The following is an 18,928-nucleotide window of genomic DNA, read 5'->3' as shown; positions in this document are numbered from 1 at the left end:
CGCTTGGCTGGAAAGCTCTTCACCACCTCTCCTGAACCCTGCTCCGCACAGCACGGCTCCTGCCCCTTGCAGGCATCCCGGGGAAGGTATCATTTTTGGCAATCGCTGCCCCAGTAACACAGGCTGCAGATCTGAAGCCCCGTTTACAATACCTCGAAGGAGGGGAGATAAGGGTAGGAAATGCCTCTCCGCATACCATGCACACTCCCACCCTGCTCCTTTTCCAGGCCACTTCTGCCATTGTTCGCTGAAAGATGAACAAATGTTTCCCAAAATACACCTGAAGTAGAAACGAGGACCTAATTCTGCCGGTTTATTAAAGCAAAGAAACTTTATTTCAGCGTCTCCCTGTTTACCAAAAAAAAAAAAAAGCTGGAAGCTTTCTTGGTGGTATTAGGACAGCACCTTGGAAAGAGCAACAGGACTTTGATTTGTAAGGTGAGGAGAAGTGTGGCTTGCTCTGCTTGCCACGTTTCAGCCTTCCCGCATGCACCTCGTCCTCCAGCAGCTCCTCTGCTCTCACAACAGAATGAAAGGGAGATTTGAGTGGCCTCCAGAGGAGCCTGAAATAGAGAGGGGAGGTCCACGGACACCAAGAGACATCTTATGGACCTACCAGATGCCAGCACCTCCTCAAACCAACCAGCAAATTAACCTCTAAAGGAGCAGAGGGGTCACCCTGAGAAGTCTTCCTGAAAGGGACACAGCTCAGCTTCCCCCAGACAAGTCCCGGAGCACCCTCCAAAGACCCCAGAGAGACTTTGGCTCCATCACTCCAACCACCTGTTTCCCGATGACCTAGTTTCTTCCCTGTACCAAAAAACCAGCACATTGACTTCTCCTCACACAGACTGGTCAGTCTAACGACAGCACGGTTTTGGCCCCAGCATTTGTTTACCTGCAAAGCGCCACAGAAGCTGGCTGTGTGGGTGTCTGTGGTTTGCAAGGCATCACATTTTGGTTTCTGTTTTATTTTAAAAAGGGGGGGTGGGGGGGAAGTGCTGTCCCTCGTGTTTGACTGAGCAGTTTCCATGAGCTCAGCAGATCTGCCTGCCGCCATGCCAAGCACATCCTGCCAGACACACGGCCCCCGGCCCCGCAGGGACAGCAGGCGGCTATTTCGGGGGCCAAAAGGAAGGCAAGACACTCTCTATTGTATCCCGCTTGTGCCATCGCCGTCCTCTCGGCGCTGCAGCACAAAAGACCCGCTCCAACTGTGTCAAAGCTCACTCCCTACACAGGGCAGGCAAGCGCTGGCAACCACAATTGTTTCTTTTTAAAACAGTTTGCGTTTCCTGTGTGTTTTGTCTTCGCGCAAGATCTATCTCGCTAAGCTCATAAGGACTGTCAGGGCATTGGTTACTCACTCACAATACAAGAAGAGACGGCGATTCGGTGAAGTCAGAGTTTAGTTGAGTCAGCAGCTGCAACAAGCTGCCTACCAGGTACCACCAGCCCCGCCCAGAGGGGTCCTTCATCTCCTGTACACACACTTCCCATTTCACCTCTGTGGGATGCAAGCACCAACCTCTAAGGACCAAACCGAGCGGGTTTGTTTTCCTGTTCCAGCACACACTCAAAGTTGCCCCCCTCAACCTTCCTACAAAGCATTCAACTTGCAGACACTTTGCTATAATGTTGCTGAGGTCGAAGCTGGATCCATTAAGACAGCCACGTCGCTGAGTGATGCTGGAGAGCCTCCTCATCTCCCCACCAGACAATGAAGCTGGAGCTAAGCCCTGCAAATCCTCCATCACATCTCCCCAAGGCACTACTTTAAGCACAGCATGACGGTGAAGCAGAACACAAACACTTACAAGAGTCCTTCACTTAAGTGTCATCAATTGATTTCAGTTTTATTCCACTTAAAAAAAAACAACACACAAACCATGGAAGAGCAACCCTCGAGTGGGACACCTTGCAATGAAATAGTTCGGCAAGTAGAGAATTCTTCTAAATCGTGCATCTTTCCAGCAAGGTAAAATTCAAGACCCAGGTAGTGAGCAGCCACTTCCAAAGTCAAGGAGATGATTTTCATTCACTGGGTTGCTCGTGGGGAGGCACCCGCAGGATCGGGCCCAGCCGATTAGATGAAGTGCCTGCAGCATAAAGTCAAGTCGGTGGCATGAAAAGCGACAGAAATAGCCCTCTGCTCCCCACCCCAAGCTAATCTCCTCTCAGCTGGAATTGGAAACCGAGCACAAAAGCCTATAGCGGGGATCTGAGCGCATAAGCAGCCTGCAGAGGCGGCGGCTGATTCATTTATTTCATTAAGAGTCAACTCCTGCACCATGACAAGGTGAGGAATTGCCACATTTACCCCTTCTGCTTCCTACGAGGGCAAAGGCCGGTCTGGGCTATTCCTGCCCACAAAAAGCCAGATGACCAGCCCGTTGCAGCCCTTTTGCTGAACCCATCCTCTGGCAGCGAGCACCAGTGAAGAATTCCCGGGTTTGTCTTTCAGGCATCGCCTTCAGGGCTGTCACTGCTTGGTGACACAAAGCGGCCAAAGGCGCATGTTCTGTGTGGCAGTTTGTGCTCTTGGCCAGGATCTCCCCAGGGTCTGGAGGATGCAGCAGAGCAGCTCTTCACTGCTTGCTCCCTGGTGAGGGAAAAGAGCTCAATGGCAGCCCAGCAGCCGTAACACCATCCTGAGAGAGCCAGAAAGCCACCACGAGAAGGTGACAGATTAAGGGACAGGCAGGAACGGCAGGGAAAGAAGGGCACAGGAGTTCAACTGTCCCCAAGGGAGAACAAGGTGGGGGACACAGCGGGGCTGTCCAAATCACGGATGTGTCAGGGGGCTGACCATACAAAGAGCTGAGGTCCGTTCCCTCCCTCCCCGCAGCCCAGACCGGGGGTGAGAAGGGCAGCAGCATCCCCCTCCCACCTTCCCCAGAGAGGAACATGCTGCAAGTCATTTCCTAAACGGTGTCACTGCCGAGCACGTAACGGCGCCGGCTCTGCCAAGGCGCTCCCCACCCCACCACCGACACGCAGGCTGCTCCCTGCAGCAATCTGCAGCACCTTCGGGAAGGTGGGCAACCAAACCCCTCTTCTGGTCTGCTCATGGGAACAGTGAGCTCTGTTCGGGACCAAGAGCTCTTGGGGTTTGTAGGGTGGGTTGTTGTTGGTGGTTTTTCGTAATTAATACAGGCTGGAACAAGACAAGAGGCTCTTTCATGCTAAGAAACCATAGCTTAGAACCAGGGTGTCTTTCCCTATTATAACTGCTTCTCTCACCTCCTGCCTTTTGGAAAAACATTTCATTAGAGCATCGTCAACAAGGACACTGCACCAAGCCTGACCACCCAATGACCCAAACCATTATAGCCTTACACACCTATAACAAGGGACTCAGCCACTGGGGCTTCCAAATGAAGACAGAGGGTCAGTTACCAACAGCGACCACATGGCAAACTGGGAAGGGGAGTTCAAACCACAAGAGAGTCGCCTGTCCCTCTGAGCAATCATGGCCCTGAAGCACTTGTTCTCACCTGCAGGACAGTCACCTCTCCTGCAAAGCCCAGGGGAAGAGGAGGAGGAGAACAAAAACACCCACGGTGAATGTCTGCAGTGGTAAGCAAACCAAAACGCAGTGTTTCCAGCCTCCTAAAGGGCTTCCTTTCTGAAACCAAAATTTTTATTTCTCTAATATCACACCATGCCAGACAGGTTGTACCATCTCCCTTGTCTGGATATCTGTAACACAGGGGGACCCTGACCACTACCTCCTCCGGGATGTCGGGGACGAATAGCAAAGCTGACGTCAGAAACCTGCCACCGGTAAATGCAGGTGCCCCAGCCCCAGCCACACACCTGAGCCAGTACCTCCAAAATAACATGCAACAAACCCTCCCCCAGAGGTGGAGCATCCACTGATTAACAGATGAATACAGAACAAGGTCACTCGCCTGACTTCAGGCAGCGGGCTGGCTGTAAGGGGTACACCACCACCTCAGGATTGTTATTTCTAGCCCTGTGCTCCAGCTGTGAGGTACTGGTGAAACCCTGCTCATCCCTCAGCTCTGGCTATTGCTTCTGGTAGCAAATTCTTCTCGCGCGCACCATGTGATTCTCCCTGCACCCTGCTGCGAGCCCCACAGCACCCGCAGGTTAACCACACGGAGGAGTAAAAATTATGAAAATCATGCAGCAACAATTTAATTTCACTGGTTTCTTCGAAACAAACAGCTCATTTCCTCACTCAAGGCTTCTGCAGCATTTTAAGCAGCAGATGCTCAGCACTACTAGACAAACGGTTCCTCCTGAAGGAACGAAGGAGAAAGTGTAAGGAAACATCACTTAAAAACATACAAAGGGGGAGAGGAAGGGAAAAAAAAAAAAGCCAAGACCCCTTAGAGAGCACAACTCCTACAGCCTGCCCTGGAGTGCTGGTGAGGAAGAGCAGGTACAGAAGTCTTCTGGGTGAGAGATCTCATCAGAAATTGGGAGCTTCAGGAGAGATTCTTGGCTTTCCCACAGGTTTCTTGTATGCAAAGTAAGTAATTTAATCTGTGCCCCAATTACCTTCTTAAAGTGAAGACACTGTTTTACCCATCTGCAGTAAAGGAAGTTTCATTGCTGCTTGATGCAGAGGTAAGTTTGGTGGTGAAGGTGCATCAACCGACGTTATTTTTCTAGCTGAATGGAAAGCTCAAAATTTAAAGCTAAATTCTTCCCCAGAGAACTAAAAACATTTTGGTTTGGCCGCTTTATCTCTAGTTCTAGATAATCTCTCCCTCTTCAGTGAGCTCCTTCCTAAGAGTGGGAATGAAATATGAGAAAGAAGAAAAACGTGAAACAGCAAGTAAAAAAAAAATATCTCTGGAGCTGATGCTGGTAATAGAAAATTTTAAGTGCCTCATTCTTTTTTCCTCCCAACTGTTCCACTCCTAACAATATTGGCAGTTGTCTGAGGAAAGCCCCTCAGTATTTTCACTATATATTTCCTGTAAACACTTGACACAACACAATATACATTCTTTTTCCTATCAATATTTCAACGTGGGTTTCCTTAAAAAAAAAATAATAAAAAAAAAAGATCTTCTGTGCCAAGCAGTCCTCCCCCACACCAGCGTGCCTGGAATCACGCTGCTCTTTCCAGCAGCACCTCAGTGGTGAGCAAAACAAGTCTGGCAGTGGTCCCCAGACGTACACACACCGGGCATCAGGCTCCTATGCACAGCTGGAGAGCTGAGCCTTTGGGTTTGCTGGGCACGGCCGCAGCCACGGAGGGCTTTGCTTTAGTAGGACACAAGCCCAAGCACAACGTACACACATGATTTAGGAGAAAGGCAGAGCGTTAAAGCCAGCCCAGCCCAGCGCTTGCTTTCCTCCACATGGGTCTTGCGCAAAGCTGCTCCTTAAGCCCAATCCCCAGTGCAGGGCAGCAGGGCTCGGAGGCATTTTAGAAAACCTTAATCTAGAAGTTCTGTAGAACAAACGCTCTTTTCTACATCTGCTCCACACAGCTCTCTCAAGGCTGCCATTTTTCTGCACTGAACTCTTCTTGCCCAGGTAGATTTTCAAATCCAAAACTTTTCTGTGGATAGTTTTCATGTTCATTGCGAGTTTAGGGTTTTTCCTCACCTCTCCATTTTTGTTCCCTAGCATCCTACTTAGCAACCAGGCAGCCGAGCTCTGCTCTCGCTGGCTTTCCCTCCGCACCCATGGGCAGACCGGGCTCTTCCAGCCCCCAGCGTGAGGCATCACCCCAGACCGGGCACCCAGTGCCCCTTGGAGGGTGCCTTGGAGCTGCAGAAACTGCTCAGCCCCCTCTCGCTGTCCAAGGGTGAAACCTCTGGTTTGCCTCCTGCTTTCAGGTCAATGGGTGACTCAGTAAAAAGAGCTGCCCGGGGCTCTTGGCCATCAGCTTGCAACACAGAGAAAGGAGAGGGACGTGTCAGTTAGTGTGAACTTGGAAATCTAAACATGGTTTTGAATCGAGGTAAAAATGAGAAACTAAGTTTGGGACTCGGTGTCAAACTACACACCAAAACACGCCGTCCCCTTTTAGCCTGGTGCAACAGAGAAAACTATTCAACAGCCTGTAAATCTGCAGAGAGCACACGCTAATTGTACCGATTCATTTTTCTTTTCCTTAGATAAGAACTGTTCACATCAAACCATGCGCAAAGCTCTCCCCTCTGCTCCCCACTGACTGTACCGGCAACAGTGCAGACAGGCTCGAGGCTGCACACAGGACTCTAGAGAAGACTATGCTTGAAGAGAAGGAAATTTTATTCCTTCAAGAATTCATTACATACCACTCCCCTCTCCCCTTTGCTCTCCCAAAGAAAAGTATCTGCTAACAAAATTTATCTCCAGCATCAGAGGAGCAGCAGGATCCCTGCCCTTAGGCAAAGAAAGAAAGATCAGAACGGGATTTCTGTGCAAACATGAACTGAATCCCAACTTCCCTCGCACAAGGGCAGCCCCATCTTCTGAGCCAGGCAGTTAAATATTGAAGGAAAGGCATGCAGCAGCTCCGATTATGTGGAACAACAACAAAAAAAATTAATTGAGGGTGTAAGTCTCTGATTTGGCTTTCCATTTATTTTTTCCACACCACATTATATGTGAGTGTGGGTTGCAATGCAGACACCTGCAAGGGAAAGCAGCCTGACCCATCTATGACAGGGATACTACCTCTTTTTTTTTTTTGTTTTTCTGGTTAAAGCTTCTGTTTTTATCAACCCTGCAACAGACAGATGTGTGGGGTGTTCCAAAACTGCATCCCTCTCTTCCTGACATTTTAAACTACACATTCAGAGATCTGTAATTTGAAAAACAACAACAAATCTTTCCCCAAAACAGGCTTTAAAATAAGACATGGGAAAAAAACAGCTAATTTCCAACAGAATCTCAAAAACACCATTGCAAGAGCCCACACCCTTCCCTTAAGGTACAAATTAAAGCCCTATTCGTCCGCACCCCAGTCTTTTTAACAGAAATCCTTCTATTGTTTAAAGCCACTTACACACATTTTGGCCCACGGGGAAACAAAAATTCCTGGGAACTGCCCTATTCTGTCACTGCAACAAGCTAGATAAGTGCCTGGATTTTCCATTTACAGCTCCTAGGCACCTCAAACTGTGCCAACATGGGATGTTTCAGTGGCAGGGGCTTTGCAGGCTCTCAGCTATCGACAGGGATGTGCCTTTCCCAGGGGATGGCCACCCTCGCTGTCACCTCTGGGCCATGCACCCCTGCACAGGAGCGGGCATCCCACCTGCCCCCACCCAGCTGTGCAGCCCCAGGGCTCTACCCTTCTGCAGCAGGCTGGGGGACACAGCAGGGCGTTACCATCCCATGGGAATACATTCCCCTTTTTGATTTTTTTCTGGTTTCTTCACCACCAGAGGAGAGTCCTGCCTCGCTGTTCTCTTTTCAAAGCAAAAGCATGACTCTGCCAGCTTTTGCGGCACTGCTGTGACAATGCCAGCAGCCAACAAAGCCACCACAACAACCATCAGATGGCAGGAAGGGACAACACATGATGGGTCCATGCTGTGAGATGATGCTGGTATGCAAGAGAAGATTCATCCCTGCACACCCATACTGGAGTTCGCTGTACCAACATTGCCACCAAGAGACAACAACTTCTTCCAAGCTGGTCACCTAGACCATAGCACCCAGTGATCCAAGGTCAGGTCCTGCGGGATGAATCACCTTGTGCAGAAGCCAGGAGAGGTCCCCAGGTGACCAGACCACAGCAGCAAATACCATGTAGCCCTCTAGCAGCAGGCATTTGCCTCCAGCCATGGGACAGATGTCACCAGCTGGGCAGAACCCTCACCCAACTTGGAGCCCCCAAGTGCCAGAGCCAAACGCGCTGAGTGGCCCACCACAGCGTGGAGAGAAGTTCCGAGAGACCGGTAAGCAGCGTTGCTGTCAGGATTATGTGCTGCCTTGTGGTGGGCTTGAATACAACTGCCAGGATTTGAAAGTGTTTTTGCTACACACCTGACAGGAGGAATATTGATTTTGTGGGAGATTTAAGGGACGCTGTTCTTCCCAACAGTCTGAGTTAACCTTTTTAAATAGCAGTTGCGTTTAATTATTGCTAACAAAATGCTTTCAACGCTACTGTTTACAGACACTATTGAGCATATCTGTAACCATTCCAATAATCCTTAAAAGATCTTAACCAAGTTATTCAAAAAGGTGCTCTCTGATCCATCCTGCATCCATCAGGGAGCCTGTACATCTACTCAGGATGGTGTTGCTCACCTGCCTCTGCTGTGCAGGGACCAGCAGGGTGTCCGCAGGCTCTGCTGGGAGGGTGAAGAGGTGAGGCTTTGGGAAAAATGAATTATCCATGCTACAGTGTGAGTTGCTTTGCTCCACATGGCCCAAACCTCTGGATTTGTTGTCTAAGGCACAGCCCTTACACCTTGGTGAACTCCGCAATGACTTACTTATTTCACTGCTGAATTATGCACATGTCACCCCACCACTCCAAAAAATTCATCTTCCTGTCCAGCTAGCCTTTGCAGGTCAAGGTCAGCCACCAGCATGCAAGGGGGTCCCGAGGCTGCTGATCTGACACTACAGACCTCCAGCACAGCAGGTCAGGCTTCCCTGCAGCATGCCAACAAGCAGTATCATATAGTTGCTATAGGGTGCCAGTGCCAGCCCATTCAAAGGTCGGCATCACCAGATACTGCTACTGCAGGGCAATCAAGACTGTTTTCCCTTGAAGCCTGCAGGAATATTATAAGTGCATCTTCTAGAAAGTCGAACCATAATACTTCAAGAGGACAAAAGCTCCTTAAAATGCAGATCAGCAGAAACCCTGCACAGGGAGCAGGCTGCTGCTAGCAGGGCTTGGCTGAGGAAAAGCATCTCTGCCAACAGCCCCGCCACTGCCTCTCACTTCCACCTCTGCCCCTCACTTCCACCTCTGCCCAAGCACGGCTCCAGAGTAACTTGCCTTATCTTAGATGCAAACCATCAGATTGAAACAAAATGTTTTGCTAGCAAAATGCTAACAAACCGTTAGCACAGCTTTCTGCAGTGCCAACATCACCAGTTTCAGTCTTAAATCAGACAGAGCAGCTTGCCACTGCCTTGCTTGCAAGGCAGATTTTATGTTTCTAAAGTACCTTATTTTTAGGCTCAGTTATCAACCCACACGTCACCATACATGCCCTACTTTTTGTGTTTTCTGCATCTACTCTTGGCCACAGTCAGAGCTGGTATGTTGGCTTGACTTGCTGCTCTGACAATGCAGTTGTTCTGACATTCAGTTTCATCAAATATTTACCACTTCTTAGTCTGAAAATATGATTTTGGATACTTTAGATTAACTTGACTATGAACTTGGCACCAGAATTGCTGGTACTGCTCTTGTCCTTGTCAATCGAGTTCTTACTTTGCTTCGGCCATTTCTGGGATTACAAGCACTAGTGCTCTGCTGCCACAGGCCAAGAACCACCAAGGAGAACCTCACTCACCCACCAGCACAAGGTTCAGCCACCCTCCCCTGCAGTCTCAATGTGCAGCCAAGGCCTGGATGTGCAAACAGCCAGCCCTGCCCAGGGAAGAGAGTGGCTGCTCTTCAGGGAGACTTTCTGGAGGCTTCCCAGGTACCGGTACCCAGCCTGCCACTCCGTACGTGCCTCAGCCGAGTATTTGCTCTGAGAAGCAGGTTTTTTTGGATGGCAGAAAAAAAATCAGTGTTCTGGTAGTGAAAGTGAAATTCAGGTAGCAGGGGCATTTTAAAGCCAGAAACCTGATCCGATCCTGCAGATGGTGGAGATGGCCCTTCTGCATTCCACCGACAGATCTATGGCACAGCTCCCACCAGCTGCTTTGGTGGGTTAAACAAGTCGGCAAGCAAAGCCCACCTGGTACAAAGCCCCTCTTAATTTCACATACCAGATGAACTCTTGCACAAGACCTCCGCAATAAAAAGCCAAGCCTTATACAAATCCCCAAATCTCGGCTTAGCCCACAAAGCAGAGAAAACTACGGTGGGTATTACTAGACACTTGACAGCCAGCACAAGGCTCACACCTTCCTTGGTCTTTCTCCTTGAATGGGTATTTGACCTTTAAGCTGCTGAGCAAGTAATCAAGCAGAATTTATGCCTGTGAAATGCTGTCAACATCCAATATTGCCACATGGAGCCACTGTAGAGCAGCGCCTCATACTTGGGGTTTTCCCATATGGATCATCAGAGATGCCATGACTATGCCATAACATCACATGGAGCAGTTGTGACAAAATTAAGGCAACTGGCACCAACGAGCGAAGCTGCGCATCTCCAGCCTCCCCTCCTAGGCTGTCCCCTCTCTTCTCTTCCAGAAACACCCAACCTGCAACTCCTACCCCTTCCAGCTCAAGGGCAAAGCATCAAGATGCGGTGTGCCGAGCAGACCCTCACCTACAGAGCGCAGGCAAGAGCTAATGAGCAAACTCACAGGTGAGGTCTCTTGGCAACACAGGGTGAGAGAAAAGGAGAGGAAAATTGCTGCCAGCTTGTTTGTGTGCACTTCGGGTGGCATTTCCAACCCTGTAATTGTTGCATAATGAATTTAGCAATGGAGTTCAAGAGCTATGATTCACTCAGGCCAAAAAACCATGAGTCAGCCCCCAAAGAATCATGAGATGTTAAAATTATATACATTTAACTTAAGCCTGACAAATCCAAAGGAGCAGTGTAACAGCAGAGTGTCTCAGCACAACTCAAAAGATCATGCAAATATCCCCACTCCTCGCAGCCGATGCAAGACGAGAGCAGCACAAGAGCAGTACCTAGGGCAGCTGTTGCAAATAATTTACGCCTGCCACCTATGTCCAGCTCAGGTTATCAGCCCCAGCTTAGAAAAAGGCACCTGATGCTGCCTCTTACCTAGCGCTCACACTGACTCACTGAGAAAGGCGATAAGGTCCCACCCAGCCTAAGAAAAGCTCTCTGTGCAATCTGGCCGTGGACCTCTGGGGAGACAGCGCTCGGGATGCTTGTGTCACTGGGTGCAGCCAGCACAAAGGCTGGGCAGAGGACAGGACAGGAGGGCAGAGGTGGCTGCGGGAAGCTGGCAGCCAGGGTTACAGCAAGCCAGAGGGGGGTGGTTAGGAAAGGAGCACCGACCTCTGCAGGGGATCGAGCAAGAAGCAGGGCAGATTTATTACAGAAAGGGATGCCTATGTTAAGGAGCATGTGCAGCTCTCTGGGAGGCGATGCAGAGAAGACCTCGGGAAAAACAAGATGTTTTCCTAGCTCTGCTGGGCAATCTTCAGTCCTGTCCTGCATTCTGTGCTGATGGAGCTTGTACATACAGATGGGAAAGTTATTTTGAAACAAGATAGGGTGCAAATCCAAAGCAGAACAACTATTCTGGGTTAACTCCCCAGGTGGCTTCTTATTCTAGCGTGGCAGTACCTTCTTCTAGTTTAATTCACTTCAAAAATAGATTAGGCCAATGGTTCTGATCTGCAAGGCCATGGTAGCTGGCCTGCTGCTTTTAGAGCATCCTTAATTAGAGCCTGGATACGGGGACACAGGGGGCTCCAGGATGCAGATGTCATAGCCCACATTTGGAAACGTTATATTAACCTAAACCAGGAAAGAAGCAACTACCTGCAGGAGGGTCTGCACAGCCACCCCTCGGGCAGGACCTGTCACCCCTGTGGCAGGCACACGGCAGGGTGGGGAGCAGGGGACATGCCTCAGCAGGGGGGCAGCCCAGGCAGCGCGCTCTGCCAACCAGCAACAGATGAAACCCACAATCTGCACTTCACACATACCCAAATGCCTTCTTATAAAGCCATTTTTGTTTCAGGTTCATTTGAATTTACCATTTATCAAGCTTCCATTTAGCCTCATTAATCACAGCCTATCAAGCTCTTTCAAATGCAAACATAGAAGAGTACCCAGCAACTGCACTTCCCAGTTTATCCTTCTGCTGGAATTATGGAAGGCTACGAAGCAAGAATGCCAACCCACCTGTCTCTTGCTTTTCAACCACCTCCCATGGGATGAAATCAGCTGACTATTCTGGAAAAAAACACACTGATCTCTTTCCCTGCCAACTAGCAACATTCAAGGATAGCAAACAATGTGTTGTGCAGGGGAGAGAGCATTCCTGTGAAAGTCGACGGGAGAGGCAGATAAGCGGCTCCCGGCAGCACCGCTACCTGCATCAGCACGCAGATGCTGTCGCTGGAAGCAGGGGTGGCCAAGCCACCTTTGTCAAAGGCTTTGCATTTCCTACCCAGGCCTCTAGAGCCAGAGATCTCCCAGCTCACCTAATACATGTCAAATGATATACTATTTGTTTGCTTTGTATGGGTATTAAGGATTAGCCTTCCCCAAGCTACTTTTTTTTTTTTTCCCCTTGGTGTCTATGTGGCTGTTAACCCCAGTATTGACACAATCCTGTAAAACCTGCAAGGAAAAGGTCCATCGGCAAGAATCGCATCACTCTGAAAGTAACATTTGCCCCAGCTAGCAGAGGTGCCAAGGTGTGCTGTTGAGTTCCAGCTCGGTCCAGTATCACCAGTTCTCACTGATAGGCCCTTTCCTGCTTTGCCATGAGACTCGGGGTGTAGCATTCATACCTCCCAAACCTTGACAGTGTTTTCTGCTGCCCTTCACCTGTGCTCGTTGCTTAAGGAAAGTGCAGCGCTACCCCCGAAGCGGGAACTATTCTGATTTCAGTAGGGAAGGTGCAGACAGCCAGTGATTTACATCCATTATCACCAGTCCCTTACGCTGCTGCCGGTGGCAAGGCAAGCTGTGCTCCACACTGAGCCCGCTGCCGAGCGGGACCTGGCGTAGGATGGGCTTTCACTTACTCAGAGCTGGAGTCTGCTCCTGGGTACCGTCACTCTCCTGCATCTCCACCCCAGCCAGCAAAGCACCTGGGCTCTGCTGCCCTTTCAGGCATGCCACCTTCAAAAACAAACATTTTAAAAGTATGGTATCTCTACATATATATAAAGAAAAATCATGTTGGACAGCAAAAAGTGACAGTCTACAAATGAACGTGTCCTAAACAAGACTTTGGCAAATGGCACAGCTGGTGTCGACCAGCAGCGGTGCAGGCAGTATGGTGCTGTTGAGATGAATGAGCAAAGGGAGCACATGGAAAGGAGATGAAGAGAGACAAGTAGATTAATAGAAGACGACAGATTTCTAGTAAGATTGTGATAAGCCTCTTTAAACTTCCCTAAAGGGTGAGCCAGCTGGCAAGGCCATCCTAGGAGGTGCTGTAACTCGACTAACAGCCTCGCAAAAAGCCAACAGCTGACCCCTTTCACACATCCCAGCTCACGCCTGCAGCTCTTCAAGCAAGGAGGGCTGAACCTGCTGTGCCTGGATGCTTCTACACTGGCAGTCGCCTGCAGTTACAGCCCTCCTTGCAGAGAAGCCACCAGCCCTGAATTATTTTCAACAAGCAGCAAGGTCGGGCTGACCGTTGGTGCCGGCAGAGCACACCCTCCTGCTCACCCCGGCCCCAGCCAGCTGTACGGCACATTTCATTGCCCACGCAGGGGCTAATCCTGACCTGTGCTCCCAGCACTGGGCCACCAAGCTGCCAGACACATCTGGGGAGAGGCATGTCACTCCTAAAAAGGTCTCTGCCAAAGCAGGGACACGGATGGCAAGGCAATGAGCAGGGTCCCTGCATCATGCTTTCACCTCCTTCCCAAATTCAGCTCTGTCGGGGATCCCCAGCAGAGCCAAGTCCTCCAAAAACATTACAGCCCAGTGAGCAGTTTCACCCTCTGAGGAAGAAGAGGAGAGGGCTATCCACAGGGGAAGGCAAGCTTGGAATGCTGAGGGTTTGTACTTTAAGGGACAATACTTCAAAATCTGCTGGAGGTGGAGTGGACACCATGCACAGGTGTTAACAGAAAGAATTTCCCATGTCCCTTTTCCAGCGCCACAACAAAAACCCTGTAGGTATTTGAAGCTGGAGGCATCACCTGAGGCAGCAGACAGTTTCAGGATGAAGAACAGCAGCAGCCAGCTTGTTTGATATCAGGCAAGTTTTTCTTCTTAGGCCAATTAGCTGGTGATATAATTTGCCCACTAAGTTCTCCAAATCATCATTTAGCAGTTTGAAAGGAGACAAGATGAACTGCAGGCCAATTTTCCCTCTCCAGCTCAACGAGTGATTCAAAATGCAGTTAATGATAGTGGTTCATAAGTATCTGACAGAGATTTATTGCCCCAAAAGAGACTGATCTCTTTCACACCAAAGAAGCTAAGCCTGTGAAGATGTAGGACCTGATTTTGCTATCTTTACAGTCATTAAATACCCAAGAGCTGCCAAACTTGAGCCAGGCATAGGTAAAAGCGAAACGGAGAAGACCACCCATAAACAGGTTAGGGCAGGTCACAATTAAAACCCACTTGTCACCAGCGGGCAAGTGACCTTTTTAAGGATGGGGATAAGAAAGGAGTAACATCCTTAGAAGACTTTTAGCACAAACCCTGCACTTATGCAAGTTTATGTAAGATAAAAATGAGACATCTTCTCGTCCACAAAAGCTTCATTATTTGTCAACCTCAGGCTCCGTAACCAGTAAACACTGGTTGATGTTTTTCTTCTTACTGGATGAAATGTGCCTTGAGGCAACAGGCATTTTATTAATTATTAAACCAAGTGAAAATAAGGTTCCAACAAAGTGGCTGCAGAAGCAATGCAGAAGCACCAAGGAGCCGGTACAATTGGTACCAGTGCACTCACACAGAGTCATTTTTCCTGCAATGATGGACTCGACAACGAGACATTGTTAGAAATGGGCAGCCTGGACACGTGGTCTTGATGGCAGAGAGAAGACACAATATCTCAGCATTTCATCACATCCACCATAGATATCTGAAGTTCAACACTTTAAATCTTATTTTTCTCATGAAATAGTCACTTACGTTTTCCCAGTCAGAAGGAAAGTAAGCTTTCCCCCCACACACCCCAGCTTCATGAGAGATCTCAGGACATGATCCAAACCCGACAAAAATAATGTAATAAGAGTATTCCCAATATCATCCACAGCTTTTGGTCTAACGCACAGCATAGAGTTTAAAGAAGGAAGGGAAAAACACAAATGAAAAAGTATCCTTCACATTCAGGATTTAATGCATTACATCCTTCACTACGAAAACAATCCCCCTCCGGACTAAATTCAGTTCCAGCCAGAAAAAACCCTTCTGCTTTCTGCCATAACAGCACTTGGCCCTTCCACCCGGGAAAAAGCACGGAACAGCAATGGCAGGGCTCGGGACACCGGGTCGGGGAGGCTGGGTCAAGGGGAGAGCTAGGGCAGCCCAGGCCGCCGCTCCCCTGAGGTTCCCTGGGCATTTGTTAGGACGACTCAGGGATGGGTTTGGGCTTTTATCCAGGTTTGTGAACCCTCTGCTTTCCTTGACAATTTGTGAAAAGCCACTTTTTCTGCTACTCCATGGTAGCTGGAAGCGTCCTCCTCCTCCTCCAGCAGTTATCACAGCACAGCAAAGACCCGTTCACGATAAGTAAGCCAAGATATAAACATGAACTTGTTGGCTTGTCAACAGAGTCAACCGAAAGCATCGTCACCTGCCACCGCTGCCACCGCAGCCCCTGGGACTGGGCAAGGGGCTGAAGTTCAGGCTGAAGTTTGCCTGGTCTGCCAGCACCTGGAGGAGACTCTCTCCAAGAAAGACCTTCATCTCACACAGAAACCAGGAACTGCAATCCTGATGCCATTTCAGGAATAACAATTGCTTAACACTTCTGCTACCACCCGGTGTATCTCTCCCACCCTGAATCAGGCCAGAAGGGGAAGGGATCCTAAACGCGATAGGCAAAGCCCATCCACGAACAAACGCAGGAAATTCCCATCTCCAGCGTCCGGGCTCCCGCACGATGCCCCACCGCGCCAACGCGCACCCCAGCCCCGCCAGCGCTCCACGGCGTAACACCTGCCGCGGGGGCTGCCCGCGCCCCCTCCGCGGTTCGCCCCCGGCCCGGGGTACCCCCAGCCCCCCGCGGTCCCTCGCACCCGCCCGGGAAGGCAGCGGCCGCGGTGCTCCGGTGCCGCTCGCCAGCCCGCATGCGACCGCGCAGGGCTGGAGTTACCGAAACTCCGCGGCGTGACTGCAGCCGCGGCGGGGACCCCGCTCCGCACCCGCGCAGCGCTCCGCGGGCCTGGCACAGCTCTCCCGCACCCCTCGCCATCCATCCCCCACCCCCCACCCCGGGGACCGGGCAGACCCCGCGCCGCTCCCGCAACCCCCGCTCGGCCGCTGCCCCCCGGCCGCGCCAGCCCCGCGCCCCGCTCCGCACTCACCCGCGGCAGCTCCGCGCAGCGCGGCGGGCCCGGCAGGCGGGCGGGCAAGCAGGCAGCGGCGCCGCGCAGCCCCGGCCCCCGCCCGCCTCCGGCTGCGGCCGCAGCTCCGCCCCGGGGAGGCGCCGCGGAGGGGGCGCGGCCGCGGAGGGGGCGCGGAGGGGGCGCGCAGCAGCCCGGCCCCGCCCGGCAGGTGGAGGGCGCGGAGCGCGGCCGCATCCCGGGGGCGCTGCGGGAGCGGCTGCTGCGGGGCGGCCCTTCGGGAAGGGGCGCTGGACCGCGTCGGGGCGGGCGGGGCTGCCTGTGTGAATAAATAAATAAATAAATAAATAAATAAATAAATGAACCAGTACATAAAAATTAATAAAAAATAAAAAAAAAAGGTCTTCGAGTTTTGGTGGAAGGTTGCGGCTTGGGCACCCTGCAGCAGGGGGATCTGGCCAGGCGCAAGGTGCAGGATGCTGCTGCCCGCGCTGCCATTGGGGGGTCTGCCAAGGGCATCCCGGCTGGAAATCCTTTTGCCCTTCTGCCAGCGTGAATCGCCAAGCCCGGCAGCAGGCTCCTGCTTGCCACAGAACGAGGCCGTGCTAGGGACGGGATCCTGGAGCATTTTTTTAGGAGAAACTCAAAGCCGCCCCCGATGCAATGCAACGTCCCTGTCAGGCTTGTAAAGCCCAGTGAGTGATGCGAGAACGGAGCACCATTCCTGAAGGATGCCTCATGCCCCTTTCACAGGCGGACAAAGGGGCAGATAAGAGTCTTTGCCGGGAGCCAGAGCCAGTCAGCAGCGCTGGGAGAGAAGCCAAGCAGCTCCTGGGCCCACGCTCGCCCTGCACGGCAGGGAGCCCAGCAGGGAGGATTCCTCACGCTGCCGTCAGATGCTGTGTCTGGGATCGGTTGCCTTTTCTGGGGTGAAATAGGTTTCGGAAGGTTGGGAGGATTAATCACCATCGGACCTGTTCCTCCTTGGGAAAGGGCCTCCACCCAGATCTAGCAGATCATCGGGGAGACAGCTCCAGCCATCCAGCTGTGGGGTGTCCTTCGAAGCTGCACTGAAACATTCCAGCTCAACAAGTGCCTTTTGGTTTGAAATGGGACTTGCTCCTTTGAACGGGACAGTGTGGGTGAGTGTTTGCGGGTAAAAAACCTGGATCTTTGCAGTTGTACATGAGTGTGAGAGAGCATCCAGAGTGCGACAGCCTGATGGAGGTGAGAGTTTACCCTGAGGAGAGTCCGGGAGCTCTGTCCAGAATTCACGTATTACTGCTGCCACATGGCAGAACCGTGTTGTAAGAGTCACCGAGTGGCACAGAGATGTGCCCTAACTGTACAAACCGATTGCTGCGTTTGTACATGCAAAACTCTGGAAAGCAAAGCTGATGAGAAGAAAATACATCCATGTCCTCCTCTTCACTAGATTCACAGAGGTGGAGGTGCAGGATGGGAGGAATGGGAAAGTTTTCAACTGAGTTAAGGGTTAGTTACCGATCTGGGACTAGACTTGGCTCCTCACCAGCCAGAGACCTTGGCAGCCCTGGGCTATGCAGGGTGGAGGAGGCTTTCCAAAGCTCGAGTCTAGCAGCTGGAGCCTTAGCCCAAGGCACTGGAGAGCTGAGCAACTTTGGACCAGTCTCTGAAGTCCATAATTCAGTCCTCTGTTTATTTAAAATGTGTTGTAAGCACAGCTGCTTTCTGAGGTACGTATGGTAATGATGGAGGGAGTCACATAAATAAACTGGCTCTGTGCCAGACCAGTGAGTCAGCGTAAAAAGCTGAAACGTATCTTAACAGTTAAAGAATTATTTAAAAAAAAAAAAAAAAACAAAAAAAAAAAAACAAACAAAAAAACCCCCAAACCCCCACACCTCATTTTCTGTTCAAATGTGGGCATGAGCATTGTGATTGGGAAGACAAGGACAGCTACCACATCAGCAGGCTCTTGCGGTGAGTGCCAGAGCCCAGGAATGGAGAAGATGGAGACCTTCAGGGCAGCGGGAGGGGTGAGTGCCTCAGAGAGTGCCTGCAGGCATCCACAGCATCCTCATTTTTGCTGGCAAATCAAAGCTCTTGCTTCAGTTGCCAATACAAAAATTTGGAGCTAGAATAGAAATACAGTTTGTTTGTTTTCTAATGCAGTGAATTTTGGCTGTATCAAGTTTTCTTTTTTATTGGGTACAGATTAAAAAGATTACAGAGATCTAGGTTAAGAGGAAGGATATTTCAAGTTTCATAAAAAGCACTACTAAAACATCTAGCATTTCTAAAGATGCAGTTCCTAGTGTCTCCTTCCCGATCCAGTGTTCAATCTGATCTCACAGGTAGTTTTGGACCCTCAAATTCCTTTCTTTAGGAAGTACGCTATTTGCTGGAAAGATTTCACCCAGGTCTAAGAACAGGATTTTTCTCTTGTGCTTTTATAATACTTCAGTTACTCAGCGGTCAGACTAGGTGCTGGCAACCAACTGAATCTTCTGGATTAAAAAAATAAGTAGAAGGCTGCAATGGCTGAAGGACACCGAGCAGACCCTGTAACTCAGATGCACAGAAGGAGCTGCCAGTCTTGGGCTGTGCTGGGAGTTTAAAGATGTAGAAGCGAGGGGACAGTAGAGATCATGTCCTTGTTCTGCAGGTGTACAGAGCACGT

The 18,928-nt window shown here is 50.5% G+C and overlaps 2 protein-coding genes across 2 annotated transcripts in view; both read right to left on the bottom strand.

The window, feature by feature from the left end:
• Positions 1-16,394, bottom strand: part of PPP1R16B (protein phosphatase 1 regulatory subunit 16B) — a 60,729-nt gene extending 44,335 nt beyond the window's left edge. Inside the window, exon 1 of the mRNA XM_080405972.1 lies at positions 16,288-16,394. The gene's annotated coding sequence lies outside the window, so the exon portion shown is untranslated. The remainder of the gene's footprint in view (positions 1-16,287) is intronic.
• Positions 1-18,928, bottom strand: part of LOC308071079 (protein FAM83D-B-like) — a 441,583-nt gene that overhangs the window by 60,877 nt on the left and 361,778 nt on the right. The window lies entirely within an intron of this gene.

The sequence above is a fragment of the Falco punctatus genome (genome assembly GCF_963210335.1).
Source record: "Falco punctatus genome assembly, chromosome: 10".
NCBI lineage: Eukaryota > Metazoa > Chordata > Aves > Falconiformes > Falconidae > Falco > Falco punctatus.
Note: the sequence above shows the minus strand (reverse complement) of the source record. Positions and strands in the feature narration are given on the sequence as shown.